Raw genomic sequence first — 11,401 nt, forward strand, 5'->3', positions numbered from 1 at the left:
CTTCAAGGATTTTTTTTTTGTTAAGCCTGCGTTTTTTTTTTTTTTTTTTGGTAATAGGATTTGTTTTGTGTTTTTTGTGGGTGGTTCTTATTAATAAGACTTGTGTGGTCATATTGGCATTTTCTTGGCTGGGTTGGGCTTGTACTTTTGTTATGGTTGTACTTAATTTTTTTTCCTTTAATTTTAATCTTGTGTATATATATATATATATATATTTTTTTTTTTTTTAGTTATTGGTAATATAATGAATAAATCTTTATTTTTGCAAGTTGAGATTGCTAAAAACTTTTTATTGTTCAGTGAAACTACAACAATACTTTTTATATAAATCAGGTTCTATTTCTCATTTGCTCTACACTTAAAAGTTATTTTTTATTTTTTTTTATTTTAATCTTTATAAATATATTGTTTGATTAGAAATGTCTACTAGAAAATATGCATCTGGATATGAAAAAATTAAAAAAAGAAAAAAAAGAGAAACTAATTGAGTCTCAAAAAGGATCAATTGATAAATTTGTTATTAGTAATAAATAAAATATAACACAAAATTTAGATGAAAATATCACAAATGAGCAAGAAATTCACCAAAAATAGATTTTAAATGAAATATATTATAATATAAAAATATTAAATAAATATTAATTTAATTAATGCATAAGTATAAAAAAGGCCCCATTTTAGTTCTCGCCTTAGGCCCCAAAATGTCTAGGGTCGGCCTTGTATATATATATATATATATTTATTTATATATATATATAGAATATATTTTGAAACCACATAAAACAAATCTCAATGACAGTAATTCTACTTACTTCAAATTCACAAGACTGACCTAAATTGTGTGACATCTTCACTGCAATATATTGTTCTTGAAGATTGTGAGTGTTATTAGCAGGAAATAAACCTCAACACATTGTATCAAAACTACCAAGTTTTCCAAGTCTATTTGACTCGTCAAAACTACTAGTAAAAGGGTAAATATCAGCTACTTTGAAGTCAATAGGGTTTTGCATTGTTTTGGATATGGCAGGACCAAAGGCGAAAGCTACGCAAAAGTGTTTCTAATTTTTCCTTTTCAATGATTACTTGAGAGTAAGGCTTCTTTCATGTATTTACTGATTTCGAAAATCCCTTTCAATAACCCTAAGTTTGGGGATGGGGTCATAAAAGGGTACTCAATTATCCATTTACATATAAACTTAAAAACTATATTATCCACCCAACCTATTTAATTTTGTAACCCGTCCATTTAATCCAAAATGACCCAAACACCCCCTAGAAATACCAAAATTACAAAAGTACCCACTTAAATTGACAAATTGACTAAAATACCACCTTGCACCTCAAAATTACCAATATACCCTTGGACCTCCCAACTAAAGGCTATACATACCATATTTCAAAGTAATTAAAAGAAAAAAAAAACAAATAAAAACGGAAACCCTTCAGTTTTTACAAAATACCCTCTTAAAATGTGAAAATTAAAGAAAAAATTTAAGCCCATAACCAAGATGTGGGCCACTATTTGGGAACTCATTTGCACTAGTTCAAATTGCAAACAATAAACAAACGATCACACACACCCGCAAGTTCCACTAATACTTTTAGTACTAATAAACCTAACAATTACAGACACAAACAACTCAAACTCACCAATGGATTGTACCTAGGGGAGGTAATTTGTACCCAAAACCATGATCCCACCTATGACCCCACTTAATTTAAGCGAGTCTTGACCCAAGCTGTAGACACTGCATTTTGTATCCATTTATAAATTTTAATCTTTGGTCCCAATGATGAGCCTCACATGTCTACAAAAGGTAATTGAAATTATTTTGAGACTTTGGAAGTAATCACAACTCAAAAGTGCTCAAATCGCTTTGAAAACGATGCTGAAAAGTGTGCTTTGCTCACTCTTTTGGCCATAACTTTTTCTTCCCAAATAAGTTTTGAGTGAGGTTTATTTCATTGAAAAGTAGACATCTTGGGCTTCAATTTGAACACAATGTTTTCCTAATTTGGACTTATATTGAGTGAGTTATGACCGTTTGAAGTCGAGCGAACCTAGTAGTTAAAATTAGGGTTTTCAAGGATGCATGCATATGCATGAAGCATACTTGTGTATGCATGCATGAACCTACATACACAAGCCAGTTTCCAGAAGTCCTGAACTTCATTTTTTATGGGCCCCAGCCCCTAGACCCTTTGGAATGTTCAAAACCCTCTAAATGAGTCTGAAAACCCTAGTTTAAACATATAAATACTCATTTTATGTCTCCAATCAAAATCCTAGTAAGGAAAAGTGTCTCTTCAATTTTTAAACCCTATTTTCTCTCTCAAAAACCCTAGGGCAGCAGCCACCATGTTTTTTTACAAAGACTCAAAACATTTTTCTAGCACAAAAACTAAGGCAGAAACTGGTCTTTGAAGGGATTTCTCAAAACCTTTTCAAAATCTTTTTATTTTTGAGTTATGATTACCAATGAACTATTGAATACTTTGATTCCTTTGTTTATCCCTTGATCTTGTTGTGTGGGCACTGAGGGGCCAGTTAAACATCAACCAAGTTGTGTTCCAATAAGGAAGATGAGTCTCTCTTCATGGCTTTTCCTTTATTTGGGTTTTATAACTTATGTTCCTTTTGTTCTTAATTTTATTTACATGTTATATATGCTTAGTGATATGTTTTGCTTTGTTTATTTTTGTTTTATTATGTCTCACCATGTTTTGATTGGTGAGTTGAATGATTGAATATATTGATGAACATGTTTTGATGTGTTAAGTGTTGTTCTTGTCTATTGTTAGATCTAATGCATGTTTAGGAATAGATTTTTTTTTTTTTTTTGGATATCTTTGTTGTTAGTTTAGGTTTTTTATTTTTACATTAGAAGCATGTTTAGGTTGTTAGTTTCTTTATTTTAAGTTTCCGCTCTATTTTTCTACATTTTAGTTTCTGGGTTAGGGTTTAAGGCATGTATGCTGAACATGCTTATGTATGCATACACATACAACTAGCCCGTGCACACAGGCTTATGTATGTGCACGCATACTCCTAACCAAAAACCCTAGTTTGAGTTTTCTACTTTTGTTTCTTTATTTCTTTCATATAATATGCCTCTATTTTGACCATTTTCTTATGTTTTTGGGTCTCTGTCTCTCTGTTTACTTGTTGGTTCTTCATATGTTAGATTAGGGTTTGCCCTTTAATGTTTTCTTTGTTTTTCCATAAACATGCATTCACATGTCCATCCATTGATGTATAGGTGCTGTGATGCAATAAGGTAAGTGAGGTAAGTCATGCATTCACATGAACATGCATTTTGGATGATGAACACAATGAATATGTTTGTTTGATGTTTGAGTTATATTTTATTTTAATTCCTTGCTACCATGTCTATATTTTTGCCCTTGTGATATCTCGTTTGTTGGCAGCCTTGGATGAAATGATATAATAATGCATGATAGATGTATGCTAGGTTTCATATGAGTTGCCATGATAGATGTATGTTAAGATTTTGGGATGATTGATACCATGTTGATTGCTAGATATATGCTAGTGTGTGTGTGTGAGTATAGATAACAATATTGAATGAGCCTTTAGGAGATTAAAACGTAAGACACAATGACTAGAAGCCGACCTATGGTTCGAGTGAGTTTGGGTGCTAAACACCTTCCCATCCCCATACCTAAACTCCAAACTCATACTCTAGTAGTAAGATTAGTCCTTACACGTAAAGGCGCTATATTTATGGTTCCTAGACCTAATTTAGGTGGCGACTACATCTTTTTTCCACCCTGGTCCACTCAACCAAGACGTACTCCCCCTTTCTTAAGGAGGAAGCCGCTGCACTGACACAACCTGATTAAAATTTTGGGTTAAATGGATAAAAGAATTATTGGGTAATTCATTTAATGAGTCTTAATGGGTAAACCTACTTGTTGGTCTAAGATAGCTTGACTCCGATTAATTAATTCAATTACCCAAGTTGATTAATTAGGTCAAATTACATGCAAATCATGGAGACACCAACAAATCACCAAATAAACTAAATGCAGCAGAAATTAATTTGATACGATGATTTGTTGACAAATGGGTAAAACCTCTTATAAGGCAAAAACCCCACCAGGTGATTTTAAGGTCACCATTTCCAAGAATCAACTAATTAATAATCAAACAATTACAAATATAAGGAATCTTACCACTACCCTGACCTATCCCAAAATACCAACCTATAGTTGAACCTTTACTTCAATACCCAATTGGACTTGATCTTGTAGTAGCATTCTTTCCTTTATTGCACAAATCTCTAATCTGTGATTAATTCATTTGCACAAATCCTAGTAAGTAATTAACTCCACAGTAACCCTTTGATTATTGTAGTTGATTTGCAATAGCATTACATAGAAATACCAATAAGATCTTCAATGTTGGTGCTAGAGAATTTGCTTGGTTACAAAACACAAAGGCATACAAGTAATGCAGCAAGAACTCTTTCTTGTGTAGGTGAAGGCTAGGGTTTCAAAAAGAAAACCTTATGAAGCTTTCTAGGGTTAGGGTTTTCCTTCTCCACCTCTTTATTTAAATAGGAGCTTAATGGGCCTTTTAAATAGGCTCTTCTATTCCAATTAGGTTTACACAAACCTTAGGCTTTCCTAGTCCTATAAGGATTATACAAACCTGTAAACAAATAGCCTTTAGGACAGATATCGAGCTTTAATAAATCTCAATAGATCGACAGGTATCAAAGTAGTATTGGGACCGGTAGATTTAGCTTTTCTTGGGCAATTCTTAAGTAATCTTCATGTCTTCAATGTAACCACTTGTAATGATCATTTTGAACTTACTTAGATTTGCCAAAATACAAATAAAGTATGTTTTGTCATAAGATATGCCAATTATATAAAAATATGAATCTAACACTACTGAGTATGTAATGATTCCCATCTTCTTCTTTTTTTAAAAAATATTCACCTTTTTTGAAATTTCAATGCTTAATAGATTAAAAGAAAAAAATTAACTCAAAACCCTAATTCTCTATTCAGCTGTCAAACTACTCCCCTCCTTTTTCTTTATTTTCGTTGGTTTTCTTTCTCATTTTCCTAGCTACCAAACATATCCTACATGGTCTAATCCCTCTCACCCTCTCTCACATCAAGGCCTCCATGGCCAAAGACTACTGTTGCTGGGCTAGCACCGGTTTCTTCACCAACAGTGGTTTGAGTTTTTAGCTTTGTCTAACAAAATCTTATGATGGCAAATTTTTTTTTCTTATCCAGTCTAATATAATTTGAAGGTGTGTGTGTGTGTGTGTGTGTGTGTGTGTGTGTGTGTGTGTGTTTTATTTGGTTATTGGGAAAATTTTAAGGAAATAGAGGAAAGAGAACTAATTTTTTAGTTGATACTGAATGTGAAATTTTGGTGAAAACTCAATTGATTTTCTTTTCCTGATTTATCATATTTCTTTTATTGATGAATAAAGAACCAGATCATTGCTCCTAAATTGATTTTTTGATCAACCAATTAAAGATTATCAATATTTTATTTTTTGGTGAGTTGGATTTTAGTTGGCTATGATTTAATTCATGAGATTTAATTTATTGTTTGTTTAAAATTGTTTTAATTTTATAATGGGTTAAATTGTTAGGTTGAGAATTAAATAGGTTAGGTGGATAATGGGATTTTAATTTATATTTAGACAATAATAAATGGTTAATGGATAACTTATTAACCAACATATTTATGACCCAACCCATCCAATTCACCCCTATTTATACCTATGTAAAATGTCTATTACAAACACAGTTACACACAGAACAAAACAATTATGAATAAAATAAAATAGAAGAAGGAGAAGAGAACTTGATAAAGACGAATAAGGCAGAGATTTGCATCAAGGCTGTATGTGTGTGAAGACATATATAATTACATCTGGGCTTCCAATCAACAATCAATTTCTAGTGTACAGCGACTCCAAATATGGAGGAAATACTTTTCAAACTTCAAACTTGTTTCCCATATAACTGCAGCACCACATTCATACTGAAACATTCCATTGCGGTAGCATCTATCCCACTATGAAAATACATAAATTTGTTCTTCAGCGTTCAGGATATGTTTGCATTCTGAACTCATCCCAAGCTGTTTATCAGTCATCGATTTCCAAAAGCCAGAAACTGGGAGTAGAGGCATACGTGCATGTACAAACAAGAATAAATCGGGGATAGAGTTGGGGTTTAGCATCTGGATAGAGTTCCTTGCTTTCTAACTTGTCTTGGAAACCCAATTTATTCTTGGAAGCACGTATTGATGTAGAATGTTTACCTACGAAGAGAAACCTTCAAGTATCTTATATCTATGAAACTCAGGTTGTTGATTGCCATTTAGGCACAGCATGTTATTGTCTGTCCACTATACAAAATTGCAGGAGGTATAAAAATAAAGATGTGACAAAACTCCTGGAAGATAAACATGCTTTTTTGGCCTGTGGTGTTTGAATGGAATACAAGGAAAAAAGAGAGGCCATGTTATTCTCCCTTGTCCTCCTCAAAATCCTTTCTTTTATCTCTAGCTTGGTGGCCAAATCTCTCGCCACCATTATTCCACCTCCAGGGAGCAAGATAGCCTCCTCTTCGAAGTCATCCCCTGTCTCCTCATATGCATATCTGCACAAACCCAAATCAAATCAATTTTCATGAAGGCCAGTTTTCTAAGAAAAATGGTTCAAAACAACGATAAAATGGCGTCTTAGTTGTCATCACTGAAAACTAGCTAAGTGGTTCATGGAGCAAGAGCATCAATCTCCAAAATATTCATAGAGGTAGAGTGCCTTGGAGTGGCTATGTAAATGTACATGTTTGAAAATTTCCAATTTTTATTTTATTTATTATTATTATTTAGTTTTTCAATTTACATCTTCAAATTAATAGAAGATAGCTTAGTGACATAAACTGAATATAATCTAATGGTGTTAGCATGTATCCATCCATTCAGCTATCTGCTTAAATTCAAGTTCATGCAAGTGCACCTTATAGATGAAGCTAAAATAATGAGGATCTAAATTATTTAGCTATTCCATCTTTTTGGGAAACAATTAGGTTCATGCAAGTGCATCATGTGCCTGAAGCCTGTTAATAAGAATTTAGACCTGAACTCTTCCATATGTGTGCTCTCAATTTCATCAATCCACCTTTTGGTGACAAATTTGCTCCAAAAATTCCAACTTGCAGTCCAAAGAGCAGCTCCATTTACTCCTGTGGTTGGTTCAGGCACCTAGTTTTCAATTTACATACTTTCTAAGAAAGGAATGTTCTTGGTCCTACTCAATTTCCTGGAAAATAGTAGGCCTCCTAATTCTGAAGACCACACTCTAAGCTGCCCCATACATTCAATAATAATGCAACAACCTATACTACAAATTCCTTCACAACATAATACTGGTTTCAAAAATAAACTCTGCCCCTGATCTCTCCATATATAATCTGAAAATAACCAAAGCTGGACATAGGCTGTACTATTGACCCATTGGGTCTTATTTTGGGTTTTATTTGAATTTAACTGCTAATAAGTAGTAAAAACCCAGAGTGTTATGGTTTCAAGAAATTCAAATTCTACTAGATATGGAGGTCAGCCACCTATAAATATGGATGAAAGAATTTCAATTTGAATAATAATACGTTTATGAATAATTCAACGAACATTGCAGTTGAGGTTCTAAGGTGTGAGACTCAGGTATACTTTAACTTCTATTTTTCCATTGAAGCTTCTTCTTTTATAAGTAAAAATTCATTAAAAAAAGAGAAAAAAAAAAAAAAAAGGCAAGAAGGGCGCCACCCATGTATGCAGAAAGAGTGTATAATATGAGTTGCAGAAGCAAATTTGAAGTTTCACGTTTCTCAGAATCATCTTTCAATCACTGATTACTTCATTGATTTCAAATGTTTCTGGGATGAATTGGTGAATTATGATCCATATCCTGAATATTCATGTGGAGCAATGAAGATCCTTGACGAGAAAAATGATTATGATTATGTGATGAGGTTCCTCATGGGACTGAATGAGAATTACAGTACAATCCGTAGTCAGGTTTTGATGAGTAATCCCCTCCCTGACATCAACTAGATCAATTCACTTGTGATTCAAGAACAATGACAAGAGTATCAACAATGCTGGTGCTAGTTCTGGTTCTAACAATGTTTAGATTGAGGCTACTGCACTATACTTAACTTTTGGTTGTAATGGGAGTTACTTAAATTCTAATTCCAATGGTGGTTCTAGGTTCAATTCTGCATATAGAGGCAATTATCGTAATGACAAAGGCATGTCTACCATTTCTGCTAATCAAGTAGAACTTCTATTGCTGGTGGTACATCCAGTTCTTCTGCGGCTATGAACAATGTTACTCCAATGGATAAAACAGGCATACAGTACTCATTTTGTCAATTACTAATGCCCATCTCATAGAGAAACACGTGTGTAGGATGCCATTGACAAAATATGATTTTTTTTTTTTTTTATTTAAAAAAATTGGTGAAAGACCAAATATGATTCCTTTGGAAATCAAAGACTTACATTGTAATTGTCAATTATTTGTCACTGAACTTTATGCGTCTCATCTAGCTAACATGCTGTCCAGTTACTCTTATAAATCTTTAACACTTATTAAGAATGTAGAATTGCAATCTTTATAAAAAGGGAATAAAAAATGTAGAACATAAACTCTTCAATTTATTTAAAGTTCCTTGAACCCACCAAGACAAACTCTAGAATATACCTTTGTTGAATCTCAACAACAACAACAAAAATAAAATAAAATAAAATAAATAAAAAATCCAGAATCTACCAATAAATTTACTAAAATTAAAGTAATACTAGACTTTTATTTTTATGTTATAGACGGCAAGCCTATTTAAAATCTTAGAAAACTTATTTCTAAGTAAAAATATTCTTAAACAGATTTTAATTGATACAATGTTATTTATTTATTTTATTTTTTTTAAAAAAAACTATAATTGGATTAAGAAGCACTAAACACACCTACAATTCCTATTTGTTAAAATGGTCCCTAACATGTCAAATGTGTCAGTTTAATTTCTAACTTTTTGGTATTACGTTAAAATAATTCTTTCTATTAAGAGGTGGATGAAAAAAGCTAACATAGTTAACAAAATGATAAAAAAGAAAGAAAAAAAATTGTTTCAAAATAGTCTCTGCTGTGCTGCCCAAAAATATTATCCCAACAATAAATTCACTAATAGCAAAACTAAAGAAAATTTAACCCAATCAACCAATTTTACCACCCACCAAAAAAAAAAAAAATCCCAGCCCTTAAAAGAATTTGAATCAAAACTAATCTATGAACTAAACTATTTGGTCACCCCCATCAAATTCTAGGTATGAATGTTATCAAAATTAGCCTTCACAACAAAATGGAAGAAGATATTTTGACGGACGCTTTGATGTTTTACATTGAAAGGGACAAAGCTTTAACATTTAGTACGAATTTTATCACAAATAATTTCTAAGATTTAAAAAAAAGTCAAGTTTCCTTTTCATAAATGATTGCACTATAACATATTAAGGAACAATGATTTTATATCTTGATCTTGAGAGTTTATAAATACTAAATAGATGCTTATTTGAATAAATTTCATAATTTTTTTTTTTTTTCATATTTCGGCCCCTCCTAACTCAAAGTCTTGTCTCTATTCCTGCATCTTGAAACTTTAGTTTTTATCCCAAAAAAAATTAAATAAAAAAGTGACACTTTTGTTATCCAAATCATATATTATCATATTCATTTTTATTTCCTATATGTGTGTGTGTGTGTGTATATATATATATATATATATATTTTTTTTTTTTTTTTTTTTCTGGATGGATCAAAGGAGAGTGGTCAATGTCAAGTTCCAACCACAAAAGTCAAGAGTGAAGGCAAAATGGTGCAACAGAAAGCGATTAATGTTGGTAATTGCTTAAGTAATAATGCCTAGAATAACATAATCTATTAGCTATTTACGTACAGTTAGAGCAGGGGATCACGAAGGTTTAACATAAAAAAAAAAATTAAAATTAAAAATTAAAAAACTGTTTACTGCTAGGCTTAATTGGATTTCGTCTTTTATTTTTTTTCAAATTTATAAATCTTTACACTTTGAATTATACTTATTTCTTTCTTTATTGGAGGAACCCTCGACATTCCAGTACCATTAGGCCAAGCCCAAGTAGGCCCAATTTCTTACGGCCTAGTTTTACATTGCAACTCCATAACAATCTTCGGGAGTTCATTCGAACTGAGTCCATATTAAGTTGTTAACTAGTACGTTGCTTAAGTAGGTCAAAGTCAAAGTCAAACACTATCTGGGAATCCCAATTATCAAGCCTTTTTTTTTTTTTTTTTTTTTTTTTGAAAGTGGATAATTAGATTAAGCAAAATTAAGTAGTACAAAGTTTTTTTTTTTTTTTTTTTTTTTTTTTGAGAAGAATTAAGTAGTACAAAGTTGAAGTTACATAACTCCTGAAGCATCACCTAACAGCTGAGAAAAAATACAAGGAGGATTAGAATATAACATAACAAAATCAGAAGCATAATTTCCTTCCTTCGCCAAAATGAATAGATTTTTCTTTAATATTTTTTTATATGAGAACAAATGAATATATTTTTAATCCTTACATTATTGCTTTTCTTGATTCTCCCAATATTTTGGCTTTTAAAACCAGAGATGGACTTGGATTTCAAGTTAGGAAAACCAGAGTATAAGTTAAATAAAAAAAAATAAAAAAATATATAAAAAGAAAGTAAAATTCCAAATAAGAATCCAATTAGTATTAATAAACTATCAACAAAGACAAAGTCGCAAAATACCATTATTTCTTACTACATTACAGCATTCGCATCAGTTTATACAAAAAGTTATATTTATTTTAGCATAAAAACTTACATTTTTTTTTCTATTTTATATACTTACTTTTCAAAATACCTCACATCAAATTATATGTGTGTGCCGGAAGTGAGACTATTGGGCCTGACCTCACTTGGGCTCACAACTTACTTGTAATGTGGGCTTAGAATTTCCTACTTCGAGTTGTTCTCAATACAGAGACTCAACGTAGTTACTCCTCTCTCTCTCTCTCTCTCTTCCAGGATCACTCTTTTTCTCTACTCTCTATTTTCTTGAGAACTTTTCAACAACAATTTCCCTTTCCATCTTCTCGTATTTATAACTCTAGATTAGTGGAGAGATCATGATTACTATCATAGTTAGTACAATTAGGGGGTCCAATATCATCAGTTGTAAGTGGATGGTTAGGTGGCAGTGGAATGTGGCGAATGTGGCCTTGGAACTTGGTTCCAACTCAAGTGGGAATGCTCGGCAGTGATGTTCCCTGAGCGCTGTCGGGCAT

This window comes from Quercus lobata, chromosome 10 (genome assembly GCF_001633185.2).
Source record: "Quercus lobata isolate SW786 chromosome 10, ValleyOak3.0 Primary Assembly, whole genome shotgun sequence".
In the NCBI taxonomy this organism is placed as follows: Eukaryota; Viridiplantae; Streptophyta; class Magnoliopsida; order Fagales; family Fagaceae; genus Quercus; species Quercus lobata.